At 41.7% G+C, this 13395-nt stretch overlaps 1 pseudogene across 1 annotated transcript; it reads left to right on the top strand.

Moving 5' to 3' along the window:
* The first annotated feature begins 1682 nt into the window (after nt 1-1682).
* LOC311134824 (Fanconi anemia group F protein-like) lies at nt 1683-3922 on the top strand (annotated as a pseudogene). Its single transcript has 2 exons — nt 1683-1688; nt 3003-3922. The product of its transcript is annotated as a Fanconi anemia group F protein-like (transcript).
* The last annotated feature ends 9473 nt before the right edge of the window (nt 3923-13395 follow it).

Raw genomic sequence — 13395 nt, 5'->3', positions numbered from 1 at the left:
AGCAGGTCTCTTCTTATTATTGGTGTCCTTTAGTAGTGGTTTCTTTGCAGCAATCCGACTATGAAGGCCTGATTCACACCGTCCCCTCTGAACAGTTGATGTTAAGATGTGTCTGTGACTTGAACTCAGTGAAGCATTTATTTGGGCTGCAATTTCTGAGGCTGGTAGCTCTAATGAACTTATCCTCTGCTGCAGAGGTAACTCTGGGTCTTCCATTCCTGTGGCGGTCCTCATGAGAGCCAGTTTCATCATAGCGCTTGATGTTTTTTGCGACTGCACTTGAAGAAACTTTCAAAGTTCATAAAATGTTCCGTATAGACTGACCTTCATGTCTTAAAGTAATGATGGACTGTTGTTTCTCTTTGCTTATTTGAGTTGTTCTTGCCATAATATGGACTTGGTCTTTTACCAAATAGGGCTATCTTCTGTATACCCCCCTACCTTGTCACAACACAACTGATTGGCTCAAACGCATTAAGAAGGAAAGAAATTCCACAAATGAACTTTTAAGAAGGCCCACCTGTTAATTAAAATGCATTCCAGGTGACTACCTCATGAAGCTGGTTGAGAGAATGCCAAGAGTGTGCAAACTTTTGATTTGTTTAGTACTTTTTGTGGTTACAACATGATTCCATATGTGGTATTTCATAGTTTTAATGTCTTCACTATTATTCTACAATGTAAAAAAAAAATTCAAAAGAAAAGAAAAACCCTTGAATGAGTAGGCGTGTCCAAACTTTTGACTGGTAGTGTATGTAAATAACTAAATACATGACAGCTCAATGACAGCTCAATTGGTAGAGCACGGCGCTTGTAACGCCAGGGTAGTGTGTTCGATCCCCGGGACCACCCATACGTAAAAAATGTATGCGCACGTGACTGTAAGTCGCTTTGGATAAAAGCGTCTGCTAAATGCCATATTATTATTATTAACTTATTTTAACAGCTACAGTGACTTTATGATTGAAGTATGCCCACTACAGTAGCCAAAAGGAGCTTCTGAAAACGGTTTGTGAGGTTCTGAAAATGGTTTTAAACTGTGTTTGTCTCTTTTAATGTCAGTGCATGTGTTAATGTCATTATGCATTTTTTCATTTTTACAACTGTAGTAACATTTCAAAGCTGTCTCCTCATTTACAGTTTCTATTCCTGCTACTCATAAAAGGAACCAAACCACAACAGTTTGACATCTAGTTCAGCCAATTTAAAATGGCATTGAAACACAGGCACGCACACACACACATACACACACACACGCACGCACGCACACACGCACACACACACACACACTATAAAAATAAGAAATGTCTGACATTTTATGAAAACTGACAGTTAGATGAGAAAACAACATAGCTATTCTTGCATGATAAAAAAATAATGCATTTGAAGTTATTCATATGAACTTCATTAAAAGTTGGGCAGCAGTTGAGTTATAGGTTCTTCTGCAAAACAAGTCGACTGACTAACTGACTCCACACACACAAGGCAGCTTGTTGGCCAGAGAAATGTTATTGGGTCTCGTTTAAAAATATGAAGAGAAGGATTCTAGTCAACTACTCTGAAGTGATCTTTTGAATAAATCAGCCTATATATTAGCATATTGAGTTTTTGACACTGTCCACTTCCACTTTAAGCTATATAGAAGAAGAATGCTACTGAGCATAATACTACTGTGTGAAACCATGGCTGTACTCAATAGGCTATTGATCAAGCTTTTTTGCCTAAACTTTGAAGTTTAATAAATAAATACAAATCACAATAGATGCATTGTTGAAAAAGTGAGTGTATTATCATGTATTCTTATTTATTCTAAATATTATTAGAATAGATATTTAACAAGTTTGCAGCAAATGCAATAATATATTTGGGGAAGAATCGTAAATGCATGTATAAAATCATACCAAAAGGTATTCTAGAGCATCAATCAGAGCACGCAATCAACTGTCCCATGTTTCTTTCACTCACCCTCTTCAAAGTAACTCTTCTATCCAGACCGTTACCGTTCTCTCGAGTCGTCTCTTTGCTCCTCAGTGCGTTCTATATTCATGCTTTTCTAGCCTAGCTTAGCCTACGGTCTGTCGCCGAACACAGTGGGTAGATCGGGCAATGCATCTCTGTCTCTGAAAACCTGTACCACAGTCGCTGCTGTCCCGCGGATAGAAGGGAAGTTTATGATCAGTCATGCTGGACTGGGTGGGAATGTTATGCTGCGTTCTTCTTCGCCCTCTCTCTCCCCGCACTCCTCACTCCAATCTGACATTTGAGAAACTCGTTCGTGCGCAAGACTGCAATTAGATAGATGCTTAAGTGGAAGTGCATTAATTGGCCCAGCCATTGTGTAGTTTTATTTATTGCAATTGCTCGAGTGAATTCACTGAAAGTTACACAATACAGTGACTAGATTTAGATTTGACTAGATTTAGATTTGAATAGATTTGTTATTCTAAAATCTACACACATATTCAGTAATGAATACAAATGTTAAAGTGAAAACTCACATGGGAAAACAATTTTATTCTTGAAGGACAATACATGTGTTCTATTCTATTATATCGGGCAGGTTGTACGATTTACAAAACTTTTATTTTGAATTTATTAGCTTTTATTTTGAAGTGACTGTGACGCGTTCCCCCATACCCGAAAGTTCACTCCACAACACCACCTTGTGTCCACTAATTACCACAGCCACAAAGTCTGGCTATATATCTAAAAAATTCATGAAAACTAAAATGTGCTTTTTGTTAGGCATAAGGTTAGCAGTGTGGTTAAGGTTAGATTTAAATGTAAGAAGATAAATTGTAGAAATAGGTGGGGCTTATGACTTTGTGGCTGTGGTAACTAGTAACAACCCAACTTGTGGGGGAAAGAAGAGAGAAAGAGGTTTAAAACACAAAACGTTTCATAACAAACTTTAAAATCATTTCAAACAACGTTTTAACATTTCCAAAGACAAAAATGTGAATACGACACCAGGACCTCACGTGCAGATATTCTGAGAGCAGATAGCGCCACATGGAGGCTGTTCTAAAGAATATGGACAGGACCGCGGCGCTACTCGCCTTGTCGCAGACTGGGGACAAACCCAGGACAGAGCCTTCCAATGGACTCAGCGCGAACACCTCTACACAAGGTTCAGCACAAACCCAGCCATCATAGAGATCTTGGAAAAACAACTACAGGCAACCAACGAAAGCTTACGAACAATTTTTCAAGGATACATAGATATCACGTTCTCTGACCTGTCGCAGTGTCAACACTTGCTGCTCGTGGGGTAACAAAATAAATTGAAGGATGCCACCCGATCATTGCACTGAGCTCATTGAAATCAAAATCAGCATGTAAAGTCTTGAGTGCCATTCATTTGAAACGCGGTACATCATTTCCTGGTCCTGATGCTGACGTGATGTGCATGATACGGATAGAGATGTTGGATATCCTACCCTCCCTAGAGACTGGTGGGTCCAAGGTGGACCTAGCAGAGAAGTTATTGGACTCCAGCTTACAAACCTCGGGTGGATTTGAAAACTTCTCTGGGGTCGTTGCTGCTGCTCTCCCGTCTAAGAAAAACAACAACAACAACAACAACAACAATTACTCTAGCATATGTGTTCCATGTTGCCCATTGTTCTTTTGATGGACCTCTCCCAGCGGTCTGTAAAGTTCAGGGTTGCCTACCGTGACATGTTGAAAAAGTGGAGGCTCACAGTTGGAGTATGACATGGATAAAGGAGAGTGGGTTCAAATGTATGCCACCAACGGGGTGTCTTTCAAGACACTGGCTGGCCATTATACAGCAGGTCACTACCAGGGGGCTTGTCTGTCACCGAAAGAGGGCGTTGAGAGAGAACTGACTACACCAAAGGTTGTGGATGGGGACTTTGATGTTAGAGGGCTAAGCTTATGGACTGTCCCCCCTTTCTGAGCTTCAATGACTCTTTTAGAAGTGTGACATGTCAATGGCATCACATTGTCAGTGTTGTTCCAAATACCTTTGACCTTCTTATGGTAGATACCATTGAATTAAATTAATTTGTGGGAGGATACAGTTGTTTTTTTCAGTTATTCTGATATTCATATCATTTTTATCATAATTAAAATTACTTTATTTCTTTACACTGATGTCTGCGTTTTGATTTCAAGGCTTCAATATGACTTTTACATCTCATTGTTTTCTTTTGGACAAACTGAACACCCAACCTGGTCCCAGATCTGCCAGTTCACATCCAGGACATCTAGGACCAGGCTACTGAACACCCAACCTGGTCCCAGATCTGCCAGTTCACATCCAGGACATCTAGGACCAGGCTACTGAACACCCAACCTGGTCCCAGATCTGCCAGTTCACATCCAGGACATCTAGGACCAGGCTACTGAACACCCAACCTGGTCCCAGATCTGCCAGTTCACATCCAGGACATCTAGGACCAGGCTACTGAACACCCAACCTGGTCCCAGATCTGCCAGTTCACATCTAGGACCAGGCTACTGAAAACAAGCAGGAATGACAGATAGTGGCATAACACGTTTCCCAGTCAACCACTGCCTGTACTCTGAAGGCCAGAGAGAGGATGTTGTGCGCCTCCCAAATGAGTCCCCGGAGACACAAGGACTACCGTGTTCCTCATGGTAGATTTCATCTCACTCACTATCAGATCAGTTTGGAGGGGGGGAAATGAGAGTGGGGAGGAAGAGGGATACGATTAGGTTTTAGATCATCCTGAGTTTGTTGATTCTAGATTTTCTGATGTGTGACAATAAATGTATCTTATATCATAGCTTAATTCTAGGCGTCTGAGATCCCGACTAATACATTCCTTTTTAAATCTAATTACAAACACTAAACACTGTCACATTTTGTTTTGTGGGGGGGATCTAAAATCATTTTTATGTTGCTGTTTTCAGGGTGGGTCTATATTCTGGCTTTATAGAATATGAAACGTAGCTGATTCCATCATACTGAATCAGTGGAAACACAAATAATTGCGAAACTAACTAATAAAGGACATTGTCAGTGAATTTAGGAGAATGTATTTCCCCAGCTATCTGTGTTATCAGTATGGCTAGCATCATGAAAGGTTGTTGACCCGAGAGGCACTGAATAACAATTAGGCTGTCTCACTGGCCACATACAGTGGATTCCCCTCATAGCATCCCTGGCCGGGTTTATAGCACTGAACAAGACTACGCTTGCCATCATGGGGCGTTTCATATTGGCTTTACGTAGTTTATTACACATTTGGTCATTTCGATTCTTGTTTGTTTCTCTGGGTATATTTGAAATGGCATCAAAAGTAAAAAAATAAATAAAAAAAAAGTGTTTTTATTGTCACATCTACCAGATAGGTGCAGTGAAATGTGTTGTTTTACAGGGTCAGCCATAGTAGTATGATAGGTGCAGTGTAATGTGTTGTTTTACAGGGTCAGCCATAGTAGCATGATAGGTCCAGTGTAATGTGTTGTTTTACAGGGTCAGCCATAGTAGTATGATAGGTCCAGTGTAATGTGTTGTTTTACAGGGTCAGCCATGATAGGTGCAGTGTAATGTGTTGTTTTACAGGGTCAGCCATGATAGGTGCAGTGTAATGTGTTGTTCTACAGGGTCAGCCATAGTAGTATGATAGGTGCAGTGTAATGTGTTGTTTTACAGGGTCAGCCATAGTAGCATGATAGGTGCAGTGTAATGTGTTGTTCTACAGGGTCAGCCATAGTAGTATGATAGGTCCAGTGTAATGTGTTGTTTTACAGGGTCAACCATAGTAGTATGATAGGTGCAGTGTAATGTGTTGTTCTACAGGGTCAGCCATAGTAGTATGATAGGTCCAGTGTAATGTGTTGTTTTACAGGGTCAACCATAGTAGTATGATAGGTGCAGTGTAATGTGTTGTTTTACAGGGTCAACCATAGTAGTATGATAGGTGCAGTGTAATGTGTTGTTTTACAGGGTCAGCCATAGTAGTATGATAGGTCCAGTGTAATGTGTTGTTTTACAGGGTCAGCCATAGTAGTATGAGAGGTCCAGTGTAATGTGTTCTTTTACAGGGTCAGCCATAGTAGTATGATAGGTGCAGTGTAATGTGTTGTTTTACAGGATCAGCCATGATAGGTGCAGTGTAATGTGTTGTTTTACAGGGTCAGCCATGATAGGTGCAGTGTAATGTGTTGTTTTACAGGGTCAGCCATGATAGGTGCAGTGAAATGTGTTGTTTTACAGGGTCAGCCATAGTAGTATGATAGGTGCAGTGTAATGTGTTGTTTTACAGGGTCGGCCATGCTAGGTGCAGTGTAATGTGTTGTTTTACAGGGTCAGCCATGATAGGTGCAGTGTAATGTGTTGTTTTACAGGGTCAGCCATGATAGGTGCAGTGTAATGTGTTGTTTTACAGGGTCAGCCATGATAGGTGCAGTGTAATGTGTTGTTTTACAGGGTCAGCCATGATAGGTGCAGTGTAATGTGTTGTTTTACAGGGTCAGCCATAGTAGTATGATAGGTGCAGTGTAATGTGTTGTTTTACAGGGTCAGCCATAGTAGTATGATAGGTGCAGTGTAATGTGTTGTTTTACAGGGTCAGCCATGATAGGTGCAGTGTAATGTGTTGTTTTACAGGGTCAGCCATGATAGGTGCAGTGTAATGTGTTGTTTTACAGGGTCAGCCATGATAGGTGCAGTGTAATGTGTTGTTCTACAGGGTCAGCCATAGTAGTATGATAGGGGCAGTGTAATGTGTTGTTTTACAGGGTCAGCCATAGTAGTATGATAGGTGCAGTGTAATGTGTTGTTTTACAGGGTCAGCCATGATAGGTGCAGTGTAATGTGTTGTTTTACAGGGTCAGCCATGATAGGTGCAGTGTAATGTGTTGTTTTACAGGGTCAGCCATGATAGGTGCAGTGTAATGTGTTGTTTTACAGGGTCAGCCATGATAGGTGCAGTGTAATGTGTTGTTTTACAGGGTCAGCCATAGTAGTATGATAGGTGCAGTGTAATGTGTTGTTTTACAGGGTCAGCCATGCTAGGTGCAGTGTAATGTGTTGTTTTACAGGGTCAGCCATGATAGGTGCAGTGTAATGTGTTGTTTTACAGGGTCAGCCATGATAGGTGCAGTGTAATGTGTTGTTTTACAGGGTCAGCCATGATAGGTGCAGTGTAATGTGTTGTTTTACAGGGTCAGCCATGATAGGTGCAGTGTAATGTGTTGTTTTACAGGGTCAGCCATGATAGGTGCAGTGTAATGTGTTGTTTTACAGGGTCAGCCATGATAGGTGCAGTGTAATGTGTTGTTTTACAGGGTCAGCCATGATAGGTGCAGTGTAATGTGTTGTTTTACAGGGTCAGCCATGATAGGTGCAGTGTAATCCATGATAGGTGCAGTGTAATGTGTTGTTTTACAGGGTCAGCCATGATAGGTGCAGTGTAATGTGTTGTTTTACAGGGTCAGCCATGATAGGTGCAGTGTAATGTGTTGTTTTACAGGGTCAGCCATGATAGGTGCAGTGTAATGTGTTGTTTTACAGGGTCAGCCATGATAGGTGCAGTGTAATGTGTTGTTTTACAGGGTCAGCCATGATATGTGCAGTGTAATGTGTTGTTTTACAGAGTCAGCCATGATAGGTGCAGTGTAATGTGTTGTTTTACAGGGTCAGCCATGATAGGTGCAGTGTAATCCATGATAGGTGCAGTGTAATGTGTTGTTTTACAGGGTCAGCCATGATAGGTGCAGTGTAATGTGTTGTTTTACAGGGTCAGCCATGATAGGTGCAGTGTAATGTGTTGTTTTACAGGGTCAGCCATGATAGGTGCAGTGTAATGTGTTGTTTTACAGGGTCAGCCATGATAGGTGCAGTGTAATGTGTTGTTTTACAGGGTCAGCCATGATAGGTGCAGTGTAATGTGTTGTTTTACAGGGTCAGCCATGATAGGTGCAGTGTAATGTGTTGTTTTACAGGGTCAGCCATAGCTGCTGTCTTATCTTCACAGTTTTTTGTCTCCATGGAAACCATGTACTGTATATCAGTCTGTTTCTTTTCACGAGACACAGAGAAAGACGTAAACAGCAAGAGCCCTGGAAGTAGCCTACTTTCAATTATGCAGAAAATACAGTTGAAGTCGGAAGTTTACATGCACCTTAGCCTGTTTCACAATTCCAGACATTTAATCCTAGTAAAAATTCCCTGTCTTAGGTCAGTTAGTATCACCACTTTGTTTTAAGAATGTGAAATGTCAGAATAATAGTAGAGAGAGAATGATTTACTTCAGATTTTATTTCTTTCATCACATTCCCAGTGGGTCAGAAGTGTACATACACTCAATTAGTATTTGGTACCATTGCCTTTAAATTGTTTAACTTGGGTCAAACATTTCTGGTAGCCTTCCACAAGCTTCCCACAATAAGTTGGGTGAATTTTGGCCCATTCCTCCTGACAGAGCTGGTGTAACTGAGTCAGGTTTGTAGGCCTCCTTGCTCGCACACGCTTTTTCAGTTCTGCCCACAAATGTTCTATAGGATTGAGGTCAGGGCTTTGTGATGGCCACTCCAATACCTTGACTTTGTTGTCCTTAAGCCATTTTGCAACAACTTTGGAAGAATGCTTGGGGTCATTGTCCATTTGGTAGACCCATTTGCGACCAAGCTTTAACTTCCTGACTGATGTCTTGAGAGCTTCAATATATCCACATAATTTTCCTTCCTCATGATGCCATCTATTTTGTGAAGTGCATCAGTCCCTCCTGCAACAAAGCACCCGCACAGCATGATGCTGTCACCCCCGTGCTTCACGGTTGGGATGGTGTTCTTCGGCTTGCAAGCATTCCCCTATTTCCTCCAAACAATGGTCATTATGGCCAAACAGTTATATTTTTGTTTCATCAGACCAGAGGACATTTCTCCAAAAAGTAAGATCTTTGTCCCCATGTGCAGTTGCAAACCGTAGTCTGGCTTTTTTATGGCGGTTTTGGAGCAGTGGCTTCTTCTTTGCTGAGCGGACTTTCAGGTTATGTCGATATAGGACTCATTTACTGTAGATATACATTGGGGAGAACAAGTATTTGATACACTAACCGATTTTGCAGGTTTTTCTACTTACAAAGCATGTAGAGGTCTGTAATTTTTATCATACACTTCAACTGTGAGAGACGGAATCTAAAACAAAAATCCAGAAAATCACATTGTATGATTTTTAAGTAATTAATTTGCATTTTATTGCATGACATAAGTATTTGATACATCAGAAAAGCAGAACTTAATATTTGGTACAGAAACCTTTGTTTGCAATTACAGAGATCATACATTTCCTGTAGGTCTTGACCAGGTTTACACACACTGCAGCAGGGATTTTGGCCCACTCCTCCATACAGACCTTCTCCAGATCCTTCAGGTTTCGGGGCTGTCGCTGGGCAATACGGACTTTCAGCTCCCTCCAAAGATTTTCTATTGGGTTCAGGTCTGGAGAATGGCTAGGCCACTCCAGGACCTTGAGATGCTTCTTACGGAGCCACTCCTTAGTTGCCCTGGCTGTGTGTTTCGGGTCGTTGTCATGCTGGAAGACCCAGCCACGACCCATCTTCAATGCTCTTACTGAGGGAAGGAGGTTGTTGGCCAAGATCTCGCGATACATGGCTCCATCCATCCTCCCCTCAATACGGTGCAGTCGTCCTGTCCCCTTTGCAGAAAAGCATCCCCAAAGAATGATGTTTCCACCTCCATGCTTCACGTTTGGGATGGTGTTCTTGGGGTTGTACTCATCCTTCTTCTTCCTCCAAACACGGCGAGTGGAGTTTAGACCAAAAAGCTATATTTTTTTCTCATCAGACCACATGACCTTCTCCCATTCCTCCTCTGGATCATCCAGATGGTCATTGGCAAACTTCAGACGGGCCTGAACATGCGCTGGCTTGAGCAGGGGGACCTTGCGTGCGCTGCAGGATTTTAATCCATGACGGCGTAGTGTGTTACTAATGGTTTTCTTTGAGACTGTGGTCCCAGCTCTCTTCAGGTCATTGACCAGGTCCTGCCGTGTAGTTCTGGGCTGATCCCTCACCTTCCTCATGATCATTGATGCCCCACGAGGTGAGATCTTGCATGGAGCCCCAGACCGAGGGTGATTGACCGTCATCTTGAACGTCTTCCATTTTCTAATAATTGCGCAAACAGTTGTTGCCTTCTCACCAAGCTGCTTGCCTATTGTCCTGTAGCCCATCCCAGCCTTGTGCAGGTCTACAATTTTATCCCTGATGTCCTTACACAGCCCTCTGGTCTTGGCCATTGTGGAGAGGTTGGAGTCTGTTTGATTGAGTTTGTGGACACGTGTCTTTTATACAGGTAACGAGTTCAAACAGATGCAGTTAATACAGGTAATGAGTGGAGAACAGGAGGGCTTCTTAAAGAAAAACTAACAGGTCTGTGAGAGCCGGAATTCTTACTGGTTGGTAGGTGATCAAATACTTATGTCATGCAATAAAATGCAAATTAATTACTTAAAAATCATACGTGATTTTCTGGATTTTTGTTTTAGATTCCGTCTCTCACAGTTGAAGTGTACCTATGATAAATATTACAGACCTCTACATGCTTTGTAAGTAGGAAAACCTGCAAAATCAGCAGTGTATCAAATACTTGTTCTCCCCACTGTAGATACTTTTGTACCTGTTTCCTCCAGCATCTTAACAAGGTCCTTTGCTGTTGTTCTGGGATTGATTTGCACTTTTCGCACCAAAGTACGTTCATCTCTAGGAGACAGAATGCGTCTCCTTCCTGAGTGGTATGACGGCTGCGTGGTCCCATGGTGTTTATACTTGTGTACTATTGTTTGTACAGATGAACGTGGTACCTTCAGGCATTTGAAACTGTTCCCAAGGATGAACCAGACTTGTGGAGGTCCACACATTTTTTTCTGTGGTCTTGGGTTATTTATTTTGCTTTCCCATGATGTCAAGCAAAGAGGCACTGAGTTTGAAGGTTGGCCTTGAAATATATCCACAGGTACACCTCCAATTGACTCAAATGATGTCAATTAGCCTATCAGAAGCTTCTAAAGCCATTACATCATTTTGTGGAATTTTCCAAGCTGTTTAAAGGCACAGTCAACTTAGTGTATGTAAACTTCAGACCCACTAGAATTGTGATACAGTGAATTATATGTGAAATAATCTGTCTGTAAACAATTTTTGGAAAAATGACTTAAAACGAGTTTTAATGACTCCAACCTAAGTGTATGTAAACTTCCGACTTCAGCTGTAGGTTCACACCATGCTAGTCCAAATTATTACCATATAACAAATTATTATGTTTTAACAATAATTCTTAATATCAATTTCTAATATACTTCCCAATTTCTGTTCACATCGCTCTGTGTAGCATCCTTCTTGCATCGCACCAATATGGATTCAAGATTCACTGCTGCAACGACACACAGACATAAACACAAAAACAAAAACAATGCTCCACAGTGGCAGTTCCATCTTCCTCCTATTATTTTTAACACTCCTACCGTGGGACAAATATATACAGTGGGGAAAAAAAGTATTTAGTCAGCCACCAATTGTGCAAGTTCTCCCACTTAAAAAGATGAGAGAGGCCTGTAATTTTCATCATAGGTACACGTCAACTATGACAGACAAATTGAGGGGAAAAAATCAGGAAAACCACATTGTAGGATTTTTAATGAATTTATTTGCAAATTATGGTGGAAAATAAGTATTTGGTCACCTACAAACATGCAAGATTTCTGGCTCTCACAGACCTGTAACTTCTTTAAGAGGCTCCTCTGTCCTCCACTCGTTACCTGTATTAATGGCACCTGTTTGAACTTGTTATCAGTATAAAAGACACCTGTCCACAACCTCAAACAGTCACACTCCAAACTCCACTATGGCCAAGACCAAAGAGCTGTCAAAGGACACCAGAAACAAAATTGTAGACCTGCACCAGGCTGGGAAGACTGAATCTGCAATAGGTAAGCAGCTTGGTTTGAAGAAATCAACTGTGGGAGCAATTATTAGGAAATGGAAGACATACAAGACTACTGATAATCTCCCTCGATCTGGGGCTCCACGCAAGATCTCACCCCGTGAGGTCAAAATGATCACAAGAACGGTGAGCAAAAATCCCAGAATCACACGGGGGGACCTAGTGAATGACCTGCAGAGAGCTGGGACCAAAGTAACAAAGCCTACCATCAGTAACACACTACGCCGCCAGGGACTCAAATCCTGCAGTGCAAGACGTCTCCCCCTGCTTAAGCCAGTACATGTCCAGGCCTGTCTGAAGTTTGCTAGAGTGCATTTGGATGATCCAGAAGAGGATTGGGAGAATGTCATATGGTCAGATGAAACCAAAATAGAACTTTTTGGTAAAAACTCAACTCGTCGTGTTTGGAGGACAAAGAATGCTGAGTTGCATCCAAAGAACACCATACCTACTGTGAAGCATGGGGGTGGAAACATCATGCTTTGGGGCTGTTTTTCTGCAAAGGGACCAGGACGACTGATCCCTGTAAAGGAAAGAATGAATGGGGCCATGTATTGTGAGATTTTGAGTGAAAACCTCCTTCCATCAGCAAGGGCATTGAAGATGAAACGTGGCTGGGTCTTTCAGCATGACAGTGATCCCAAACACACCGCACGGGCAACGAAGGAGTGGCTTCGTAAGAAGCATTTCAAGGTCCTGGAGTGGCCTAGCCAGTCTCCAGATCTCAACCCCATAGAAAATCTTTGGAGGGAGTTGAAAGTCCGTGTTGCCCACCGACAGCCCCAAAACATCACTGCTCTAGAGGAGATCTGCATGGAGGAATGGGCCAAAATACCAGCAACAGTGTGTGAAAACCTTGTGAAGACTTACAGAAAATGTTTGACCTGTGTCATTGCCAACAAAGGGTATATAACAAAGTATTGAGAAACTTTTGTTATTGACCAAATACTTATTTTCCACCATAATTTGCAAATTGCACAATTGGTGGCTGACTAAATACTTTTTTTCCCCACTGTAAAACAAATCTCCCTTCTACTACTGTCCCCTCCATCGAGGTAGTCAGCAACACCTAGTACTAACCACTCCACCTAGTACTAACCACTCCACCTAGTACTAACCACTCCACCTAGATTCTTTCCAGCTCTGACTTCTATAGTCCTCCACTGCCACGTAGAAAATGCACAGATTCTCCTTTCATGTTGGCAGAGTTGCCTTCACCTTTTTGAAAGAAAAGTCTGCATAACATTGTTAGTTGAGACACAATATGCTACTTTACACCGTCTTCTTCTCAATCAGGAAAAGCCTCTATTAGGAAATGCACATTCTTGCATCTTGTTATAGTCACTAGTTTCCATAGACTCCACTATATTCTACCTTATACCACAAATATACCATTTTCACCTAAAACATTTAAATCTAACCCATAACACATTA

The sequence above is a fragment of the Coregonus lavaretus genome (genome assembly GCF_964263955.1).
Source record: "Coregonus lavaretus genome assembly, chromosome: 9".
In the NCBI taxonomy this organism is placed as follows: domain Eukaryota; kingdom Metazoa; phylum Chordata; class Actinopteri; order Salmoniformes; family Salmonidae; genus Coregonus; species Coregonus lavaretus.
The sequence above is the reverse complement of the archived record's forward strand: the minus strand, read 5'-3'. Positions and strand labels throughout refer to the sequence as shown.